General features: G+C 40.4%; 1 protein-coding gene across 1 annotated transcript in view; it reads right to left on the bottom strand.

The window, feature by feature from the left end:
* The window catches only part of elfn2a (extracellular leucine-rich repeat and fibronectin type III domain containing 2a), a 211,215-nt gene extending 201,067 nt beyond the window's left edge, over positions 1-10,148 (bottom strand). Inside the window, exon 1 of the mRNA XM_020617853.1 lies at positions 10,079-10,148. The gene's annotated coding sequence lies outside the window, so the exon portion shown is untranslated. The remainder of the gene's footprint in view (positions 1-10,078) is intronic.
* Between the last annotated feature and the right edge of the window lie 1,309 nt (positions 10,149-11,457).

Below are 11,457 nucleotides of genomic sequence, written 5' to 3'. Positions count from 1 at the left end.
GATGCACTTGACTGAATCCGAGTCCACAGAATGCTCCTGTATCCCTCTGCATTCACCCTGTTGCTTCCCTCAGTAAATAATCAATTCTTGTCACTGTGCCAGTTCCACTGGCAGCCATACGTACACGAGCTACCATGTCAGAGAAATGAGGTTGTGTACTTTGGGTCATGAGCTGATCCTCTCTCCATTATTTTGATGGAGCTTGTTTTGGTTTCATCACCCCGTAAAACTTTGTTGCTGGTTTCTTTGTGTATGTTTATGTGCACTGATAACTGGCCTTTCTGTTTTTGAGACTTACCTGTTTTGGGGTTTTGCATTTTACAGTGACTCCTCTGAGGTTATGGTCGTGAAGTCTTCTCTGGATTGTGGACATGGAACGTGTACAGTACCTAATATAACATAACTCTGTTAAAACTAAAGCTGACAACTGGCACTTTAGGAAGGTTAATCTGGCCCTGGCTGCAACCCCGGTGTGAAAAAAGTCTGTTTCCCATTCAACTCATTCAAGATAATCCACAAACCTCACTACTAAAAGTTTTCCTTTTTGCTACATTGACTAAAAGAGCATTCTTGACTAAAATGCTGCAGTAATTTGGGTGAACTGACCCTTTAACTCTACAAAGGCTCCTCCTGAGGTTTTTTTCTCAGTCTGAATTATGGTGACTTGCCCTTTAATCTTTACTTACTACTACTTACTAATTCTTAATGTGTTCTTAAGTGGTTTAGTTGTCAATCCAGATGTTTGTCATCAGTTTATTTTGTTACATAACTGCACTCTTCTATAATCAAAGGTTTCTAAAAGTCTGAGACATTAACAAACTAGGTCTTTTTCACACCTGAGACAAAAACTCTGATTGTTATTCATTTTTAGTATGAGCGTCCTGTTTGTTACTGCATGCAGCAAGAACCTGTCTCACTTGTAACATAATGTAAAGAAAGAAGGTAGATAATCCAACAAAAACTCTCTCCAAAATGATTCTGCAGCTGTGGGACAGAAAATGTACATTTTTTCCACTGAATGTCACAGGAAATGGGAAAATTACACCAACGTAAGTGTTTCAATCATAAACTAATCATTAGTTTAAATGAAAAACCAAGGAAATCTAGAGCCTTGTCAGTAAATGAGTAATGGCCAATCAGAGGAACATTAATGAAAAGAAGAGGGTGTCTGCTATGAAAACGTGCACTGGTTATGGTCGTCTCCTACACACTACAAAAGGACAGTGCATCACAGTAAAACAGACAGAAAACTACACACACAACCTAATTCTGTACAGCACCTGCAGCGTTTTGTTGACTCTGTTCTTCCACTACCTGATAAAGTTTAAATTTGGCTTTTATTTGGACCCATCTATCATGATGAATGGACTAATTGTACTGTAATTGCCTTACATTTGTTTGTTTTAGGTGAGCAATAAGGCTGGAGAGGAATTTGATGGCCCTTACATTTGTCTAGTGACGGGGGCAATCTCCCAACGCTTCCTGGCTGCTGCTGATAAACAAATGCAGAGACGAGGAGAGGGCTGCGGCTCAGCCACTGTGAGCTAACCAAGGAAGCATGCTTTAAAAGACAGGGTTGGAGAAAGTTCTGTAAAGTAACAGCTACCTGTTTACTGTTATCCTCTCATACAAAATAGTACAAGGTGAAAGAAACCATCTATAGCAGAATTGTTTCATTCTAATTTATTCAAATTGCATGAAAACATATAAACAACATGAAAGTTTAAAACATTAGACTAGTGTGCTTTGAAATGATAATACTGTACTGAGTTAAACCAAGTGAAGTGATGAAAATAAGACCTGATTTTTTTATTAAAGGAAAATATCATCCACAGATATTTACAAAATTACCTGCTGGTTGGTTCATATGATGAATGAACTAGTTAAAACAGTAGTTAACATAAAGATCATCACAACAAGAGAAGAAGACAGTCCAGACTAGTATTTACAGTAACTGCAACATATACTATATGTGCTGTTTCCTTTGCTGGGACATAGCAGCAGGTGGATGCAGCCCGGGGGGACGTCTTCTACATTTGACCGGTGATCCATGGAAGTAGCACAAGCATGGCAACATTTTACTCGGAGGTATTTAGGCATGAGGCACTGCAGAATGGCAGGACATGTTGCACAGCAGGTTCTTTTGTCACGCCGGCCACGCTGGGGTGATAGGACAGCCCCCAGATTATGGAACAGTCTCCCCTGTACCGTTAGATCAGCTCCAAACTAACCCACTCTCTGCACACTATTAAAATCCCATCTGTTTTCCAAGGCTTTCAACACCGGCTCTGAATGAGGTTTTGTTCTTGTTATTCCTTATTCTTTATATTACTGTATTGCTTTGTGTTTTGTGTTTTACTCCTCATGCCCCCCCTTATGTATCTATTTTATCTTGACTGCTTTTTATTATTATTGATCTTATCTGTGCGAAACACTTTGTAACATATGTTTAGAAAGGTGCAGTATAAAAATGATTGCTTTGCTCTGCCTATTTTCTGTTTATGCAGATCCTTCACCTCCCTCTTGTTGTTGCTTTCCATCTACATCTCCTGTCATGCAGACACTGCTTGCCTTGTAGTTACATTTGCATTCATGTCACCTGCATCACCTGCTGTTCATTGTCTCACCCGCCGCTACAGTCAAGTGACAAACCTAAATACATGAGTGGTCTCTTCCAGGACGACAGTGGCCCCATCCACAGGGCACCAGGGGTCACTGAATGATTCGATGAAGGCGAAGATGATGTGAATCATATGCTGTGGCCTTCACTGTCATCTCAACCCATTCAAACATGTTGGAGTGATGTGTTAGCGTCTCCACCAACATCAAAACACCCCGCGATGGAGTATCTTTTGGATGAATGGTGTTCATCCCCCGGAGGCTTGGAAAGTCAATGCCAAGGTGCATTGAAGCTGTACTGGTGGTGGCCCGGCCCCTCACTCAGACACTTTATGTTGGACTGTCCTTTCATTTGTCACCTGTCTATAGTCCACACATTTGTGAATCAACTTTCTTTACTGTACCAACTGATTATGGTATGTAATCTTTTTCTGATTTTGTAATCACTGCATTTGTTTATTTGTGTTGGTTTTCAGTTTTACTACTGCTTCTAGTAAAAACCTGAGGCCAACTCCTTGCTGAAGCTGTTTGAGTATCACCTACAGGCACGGTGAAGGCAGAAAAAAAGACTGTGCCCAAAATCACTCGGTGTTTCTTTAAAGTGCACGACTTATTTATTTAGTTGTTTATTTATTGTGTTCAAAATCTGAGCATCAAACTCCTGCTCTATATAGTGCCTTCATTATTTCCTACAATGGAACAATGACAGTATTGTCCATAGCACGTGCAGTGCATTCTGTAAACAATCCCACAATGCAATGCTACACATTTTCTAGATGCAAAACAAATTCCATTGCATTCATAACTGAAATTGTTCATAATATCCATTTAATTCTTACTATACGTACATGTCTGTTGTGTGGGGAGTAGTCGGTGACTGAGTGAGTGATTTTATGCTGTTTTATATTCCCAACCACCGGCTCTGACCTCCTCCCTGTGTGCAGTAAAGAACCGTCACACCTCACAGACTGAAGAGACACCGACAGCGAATATATATCAGGCAGCAATTATGCTTCCTCCTAAACTTATTTTGAAAAGCAAATTAGCATTACATAGTAAAAATGTGATTTGTAGAAGACAGTGTTGAAATGATGTGTATTGGTGAATGTTTTTATCCAAACCACTGTACAGTGTAGTATGTGCTCATTGCTGACTCAGCTCATGCTTGTGATTTGCAATAATAAGATCACTATGAGCCTGATCTGTGTTTTTTATGAGGCAACTAGGTGAGTTGCTTTCACTCTTTCTAACCCTGTGAAATGATTCTAAATGGTTGTTTGACAATGTGAAGGAGACAGCAATAGAAAAACAATTCACACAATTTGAAAGGATTTCATTACGTTCCTCTCTGCCGTGAAATTGAGGCTGAGGCCAGAGCAACAATATTTTAGGGGAATATAAATTTGCACACTCTGCAGTGCTACAGTTAAATAGCTTTTTCACATGGTATAATGTCTACTTCCTTTATAATTTCTGTTGTTTATTTTTTTCCTCTGGCCTTGCATGTTTGTATGTTCCTATTTACATCTATGTATCCAAGGCACTCTCCAGAATGTGCCCTTGTTCACTTACATTCCTGGGATTTATTAAGGTTATACAGAGCTAAGTAGACCCAAAGACTTATGTTCCTTATCCATAACGTCCTTGGTTTAATCGCTGGATAGTCCTGTGGGTATGGATCCCTTGCTTTTATTGGCAGCTCTGACAGTGCTGATCTAGATGCTTCTCTGCAGTGTCTAATGCAAAACCATCAAGCTCCCCACACGTTTGGCCTTTGCCCTGTGAGCACACCGGGGGCCTGCCTTGGTGAACGGTGTTGTGATTGGTTGCATCATGCCAAAGCTCAGAACTGGATCAATCTTACATTTACCTCTGACCTAATGAGAAAGGCTGGATGAAGCACCATGGGAGTGTGATTTAATTTACAAGATCCTCCTCCCTCCTCCTTGTGCTGTGACACACACATTCATCAACAGACCTGCTTGTTTTTTCTGAAAACTGATCTCCATGTAAATTAAGCTGACTTCACTGAATCCAACAGATTGAACATAATGTGTGATATATGCTAATTATTTAATCAGTCCTTATATCTATTCTTTCACAAGAAGTTAATAGCATTTAGATAGAGAGATAGAGAGATAGAGAGATAGATATGCTGCAGGTCATATGTGCTGAATAAGACTGATTGAGCTGAGAAGTGACAGCCTCTCACATACCGTCCCATACAAATCATGCAGGAACCCTTTGGGCCAAAGACCAACAAGATCCATCACTCCTCTAAGTTTTATTCAAATCACACTGCTGGTTGAGGATATTATGGCCTTTCAAGATTGTAAATGAGGTTGAAGAGCCTAGAGTGATTTAAAAAGCAAAGGACCATAACACAATGTATCAGCCCTGCTGGCTTTGACAAAATCACAGTAGTGGTGTCAGTTGTATCGTGACCAGGTTAGAAAAATGTGAAACCCTTCTCTCTAGTTGATACAGATTGAGGTCTTTTAAACTAAGTAACACCCCCACTCCACCTCTTCTTTCTGTCTTACTTTTGTCATTTTCCTCACATTTCCTATGTATTCAAATGTATTAGCCTCACCTGTGTATTAGCTTTATCCTTGGAAATATGCTCCTTCTGAAGTATATCTGTAAGCTGCAGCCCTGGGAAATGTGATAGAAGGATTGGAGATGATGGTCCTCTCGTTGTCTTTGTTTCTTCTTTTTTCTTTGTGTTTGTCCTTGTCTGTGGTGTTTGTAACTCATCACAGGAATGGAAATAAGTAAGCTTGATGTAAATCTGTCATATCTTAGTCCGGTATGGGAATACTTATGGAGATGTACATCGAAGGTTCAGGAGCAGGGCCACACCCCTTCCTGCCGTCTACCTATAAATACGTCCTATTCCAGCTACTGCACAAAGAGCTTTCATTTCTTATAAACACCGAACCCCCCACCCCCACCCATTCTTATCTTTGTCTGTCCTCTTCCTTTCTGTATCTCCTCCTTCTTCCTACTGGTTTCCATGCCCGAGAGCCACACAGATTCTTCAGAAGCCTCCCCCAAACCGCTCTAATAGCCACCAAGTATAAATATAGTCCAAAGCACAATCAATATTTCCTCCCTCACCAGCATCACCATCATCCTCATCTATAGGAGTGGCCCTGATTAGTAAATATGGGGTAATGAGGAATGACGAGCAGCTTTGCATTGTGAGGCTGTACTTTTACACAGTGGTGCTTTGACATACTTAGTTTAGTACCTGATGGTGCAACATAAAAAGTTAGGGGATTACAAAGATGGAAATATTTGTCCCTTTTAGGGGCATTGAATAGTTGTCGCAAATTTCACAGGAATCCATCCAATTGTTGTCAAGTTATTCATGCAAAACCACAGATACCTTCCTCCTGGTTGCATAAAGTCAGGGACACACCATGGGGAACATGAATACATGAAGCTAATTTATGAATGCAATCAGTCACAACAGGTGTTGAGACACTTCTCTCTAAATGAAAAGTATCAATCTGCTGGAGACGCTAAAGAAAACATCAGGGGAACACCAAAGTCACTAGGATTCATCATGTGGGAACCATGAATGTCTACACAACATTTTGAGCCAATCCCTGAATTAAGGGTTGAGATAATTTACTAAATGTCTGTGTTGGAGGAACTAGAGGAAAAAAGAATCATTAAAGTTATTATGATTCATCCTCTAGGCATCAAGAATGTAAAATTCTAAATTCCACTGTAATCCATCCAACAGTTGTTTAGATATTTCATTCTGGAACGAAGTGTCTGGCTCAGAAACACAACACTGCCTTACACATATAAAGACACGCCGCTAGAATGTCTAAAAAATGTGCAGAACAGATCAAACACCCTTTTCTCTTTACTCGGCGTATTTAAATGGCCATGAAATGTAGTTTATCCACTTTTTCAGAATAGTACAAAAGTGCACCATTCCTCCAGGTTTGTGTACTTCCTCAGAGCAGAGAATCAACTGAGCTATCACATGGTAAACGAACCAACATGCCTCCACTCTCACGTAGGGGACAACTGTGTTGGAAATTAAGTCATTTTTCAGCAGTGCCAGAGTGTAGCAAGAGCCGCCTGTCACATTTATTTCTCCGTAGGTACTTCGTGGTGTCCTTTTATTTCTTTTTTTGTCAAAATGGAGGGAAATTCTCCAAATATCGCTGGAAATCTCCTCACTATCTCATCACACAGTCATGACTGTGGCTGTTTTACCATCAGTGTAGATTACCTCGGCATCTACACCACAGGCACAAACTCTTGACTTCTGTCTGACTACTGAAAAATGTTTTGTACATACTTGCTTTCTAGTGCCGATGGAGTTATTGTATAGAGGAGTCAGACACATTTCTAACACCTGTACAATAGCACTCAATCCAGTACAACAACGCCACAGACTACAGGGGTTACGGTTGGGCAGCACTTGGTTGTTGTTGTTTTAAGATGGTCTATGAAATAGAGATCCTAGTGATTGTGTCAAATCTAATACCCAGGTCTCTGACCTTCCATCATTCCATTTTCTCTATCCACTGATCCCGTACAGGGTCACAGAGGCCTGGAGTGGAATATACAACCTGCACAGGTTGTTGATCCATCACAGTGCTTACATACAATATATACAGTAGAAAGGAGAGACGGGCAATGACTTTCCAATATTTCAATAGTCATTACACGAAAATGTGACTATGGTTTTGTTTTTAAAAACAGAGCCACTGTTTTCCCTTGTTTTTTATGGGCACCTTGAAATAATATGATAATTACTGAGAACAGTATATCATTTTACTACTGTACAGCACCAAACATGCAGAGACTACAGCCATTAAAAAATACGGTCATCGCACAACTGGATCAACTATGTGATGATATGATCTTACAATAACTGTTGAATAGTTCCCAGCAAATATGGAGTAGCATTTTAGCTTGACACGTCCATCCCTAGTAGAAAGGCAAGCATTCAAGTCACAATCAGAACTTCCAGTTCACCTAACTTGCTATATATTCACAGCTCTTACTGTTATTTTCACCAGGGTAAAAAATGTCAGCGTATAGTGTTTCTGTGTTTATGCATGCCAACTAGCTAGCAAAACAGTGCACCTTTAGAAGTTTTATTTTTATTAAGTATTAATTTAAGAATACTGTGATTTGCCTAATCAACATTTTTTCTCATCACAAGGAAAGTGGTAAAATGACAACTGACCCATGATTTTTGATTCAGATCTACTGAAACAATGAGGAACACTGCTTCAAACTGAGCTGAAGAAAATGAACCAAGTTTGGCTCCAAAACTGGGATGTTACCTCACCACTTAACAAGCAGATTGTGACCAAGCAGCAACAAAAACTGCAGTTCCTCGAATGGCCACCTGAACCTGGAGTCAGTCCCCATAGACTCCCATGTTAAAATGCCCAACTTTGTAGGAGATATATTTGTTTACAGCCTGGTACAGAAATGTTTTTGGTCTCTATAGCTAATTTCCCCTCCCATGACAACTTTAAGGGGGTGAATTTTTTATATAACTAGTCTGTTTAAATTGTAGTGAGGCTAAATGTTATGTATAATTTAAGGGCTTGGCTGCTTTGAGTGACAGGCAAGAGGCTCCTGCCTCAGGTGTCTAGCCGGGAGCTGTCTAGCAAGCTCCATTAGCGCTCCACATTTTTGCCTATTTTTAGATTAGACCTAGCAGGCAGACTGAAGCGCTACCAAGATGGCAATGCACAGACTTCAGCTTCAAAACTGCTCTTCAGAAAACCAATGGATGACATCATAGTGTCCATCTTTAGTCAATGATTGTGACACTTCTATGCCCTTGAGCAAGTTACTCACCCATGCTATTACACTGACTCAGTTCAGGGTCAGGCAGATTGAGTCTGAGATTGTTATCAAATGGGGAATACCTGACCTGTGTGGGTGTGTAACAGGGCTGAGCTAGAAAATAGGATGCAGGCTCAGCAAGCCATCCTGGATAAACAAATGTTAAAAAAAAGGCAGGAGTGTGTGTCATAGATGGATGGCAGGGTTAGGTATCTGGGACAGGGAAACAGTTGGGAGTGCACCTTATTGACTGCCCTGAAAATAGACAGCTCAGGAAATGAAGTGGACTCAGCCACTACTGAATAGAGCTCAATGATCTGCATCACCGTTGGGAGCTAAACATGCACACACAGGTGAGCAAAAAGTTACACCAGGGCAGCTATGACTTGCTTTGACCAGACTGGAGACATGACAGCATTGTCTCAGCTGACTTCAGGCCAAACTTGAATTGCCAAACTGCTCTGACAGAGCCATCTTTTTTAATGTGGGTGCACGGAACAATGGGTGTACTCACAGTGACTGAATGGTGGTTGAGTTGTAACCTTACAGCTCAGAAAATATGACAGGTGACAAAGTTGAGTAGCCACATTTCCTCGAGTGGAACTGGCCTGTGGCTGCACTGGGAGGGTCACAGCTTTCAACAACTGGATGCCATTTCAAGGGATACCTCTATAAAAGGGGCTACTTTTCTACTATAAAACTGACACAACAAGCCAACTTCAACAAGCCAGACTGTACAGAATTAATACCCCTCCATGACAGTGATAGTCTGTATTCCTAACCAAAAACACAACAAGAGCCAATCAGCATTATGGAAAGATAACCAGAAACAATGGTCTTTTGGTTGCTCATAGGAAAGTCTCAGACAAAAATTTAGCACTGATGTCATTGCAAAGTTTAGCTTTATTTCCCAGCTGTTTTAGTATTTTATATCAGAGTTGTTGAATTAAAACTTCAAATATCAACCTCATGGTGGTGCTAAAAAACTCTTACGATTACCAAAGTCATCATCTAGGAAGCACACGTCTATACACAGTACCTCTTTAAGATACTGTCACACTCCACTGCATAATTTAAAAATGTGACCTGTTGCTAGTGCTACATAAAAAGCCAGAGGAAACCAGGTTTGTTTTGGGAACCACAAATGGCCATTTAATAGTTGTTGAGATATTTCAGTCTGGACCAAAGTGGTGGACCTAGTGTAGTGGATCTGACTCTGCTTTATGTTGTGTAGCATGCAAGGACCACACCTCCCTGGACTGTCTATGAGCAACAGTCAGCAAGAGCAGCTGTGTAGTTGTGGTGAAAAATAAAAAGCATTCACAGGGTTGCTTTCACATAAACACTCTCAGCACCTGTATAACATGAACAGCAAAGTCACACTATGCTCCATGCTAGCACACACAGCACTCTCTAGCATTACACACTATACAGCAGGCCTGCTACACACATCTCGACAAGCTTCCTCTCCAATTATCAGATCTATGCATGACAGCAAACAAAATACAGCTCTAGATAATAAAAATGCAACTACCTTGCCTTTACACTCCTTTTAAGTAACTTCACATCAGTTAAAGAGCCCAAATTTCCACAACTAAACAGAACAAAGAACATGTGTACTTACCCTGGAGAAAGGCCATATGAAAAAAGGAAGTAAAGTTGGATGCTCAGCAAGTGTCATCACAGTACAAAATAAAACAGCTGTGGTACTTCCTCTTGAACCTCAACCTGGCTCCTTTTGTGAGAAGGTGTCCAATGTTTACATGCAATTTACTAAAACATATCCATAAGGAATTCACAATTTTATAAAGAACACAGAACAAAAAGAACTCTGGAAATGATAACCTGTGCCCACCAAAATAAGAGTCTGGTATATAGTCCACATTGGACTTTACATTGGTCTGTTGTAATTAGTACACTGGCACAAACCTACAAGGTCCCTCAGAGCTTCAAGCCAGTTTCTTTTAGAGGTTCCCAGGGCCAGATATAAACGCTGGGGTGACCGTGCTTTTACTGTTGCAGCCCCTGAATTGTGGAATAGTCTATCTTTTATGGTTAGGTCAGCTACTGACCTAGGTACTTTTAAATCATTGCTTAAAACATATTTATTTGGCTTGGCTTTTAATACACAGTAGGGCCTGATGCATTCCTTTTAATTTTTAATTTACTGAACATGTGTTAACTGTGTGTCTGTGTTATTGTGCTGTTTTATTTTTATTTGCACTGATCTTATTTACTCTATTTTAGTCATTTATTGTGATTTTACTCTGCCATGTAAATACTATGGTCAGCTGGGTGTTGTTTTTAAAGGGCTATATAAATAAATTTGATTTGATTTGATTTGTTCATAGCACATCACACCAACAGAGCCTTGTCAGTAGCATGGCTAAAATTTAACTTAGGCAGACTTGTACAATTCTCTATGCAGGAGCCATCGGACTGAGACATTCTTGTCAACAGATGTATATACATGGTTGAGATATACCTGGTTTTAAAATGGAAATTACCCTCAAAATTTGAAAATGCAAGTATTGTGTATAAAGCAGGTTCTAACTGTATGAATGACAAAAGTAAGAGTCTCTGGGAAAGAGCAAGAGCTTTGAGTTGGCATTCCCTAGACAATTTTTAAAAGAAGTTTGAAATACACACACAAGCCAAGTACCTCACACACAGTCAACTACAGATCACACACACTGCAATCCTCCGCTCTCCTCCTCACACAAATACCAGTGAGAGATAATTCTCTTATTTTGCCTCGCTGCAGTTTGCCCGATTTGTGTCTGCCTGAAAGATCTACAGACAATCTCAGCGCCTCCTCTGGGGGAGAGTAAGTGAGAGTCATTGAAGTGTTTTTTTTTTTAAACTCTTAAACTGAGCAAGAAGTGCAGGCAGGGAAGTGAGGAGGCTGCGAGTGAGCAGGCGGGAGCCGGCTGACCTCCATGGAGGCGACACAGATGCCAGCTAAGCCAAGAGGCACTTGAGCAAGTACAGAAAACCAGAGTT

This window comes from Monopterus albus, unplaced genomic scaffold, assembly GCF_001952655.1.
Source record: "Monopterus albus unplaced genomic scaffold, M_albus_1.0 scaffold195.1, whole genome shotgun sequence".
Taxonomy (NCBI): Eukaryota; Metazoa; Chordata; class Actinopteri; order Synbranchiformes; family Synbranchidae; genus Monopterus; species Monopterus albus.
The sequence above is the reverse complement of the archived record's forward strand: the minus strand, read 5'-3'. Positions and strand labels throughout refer to the sequence as shown.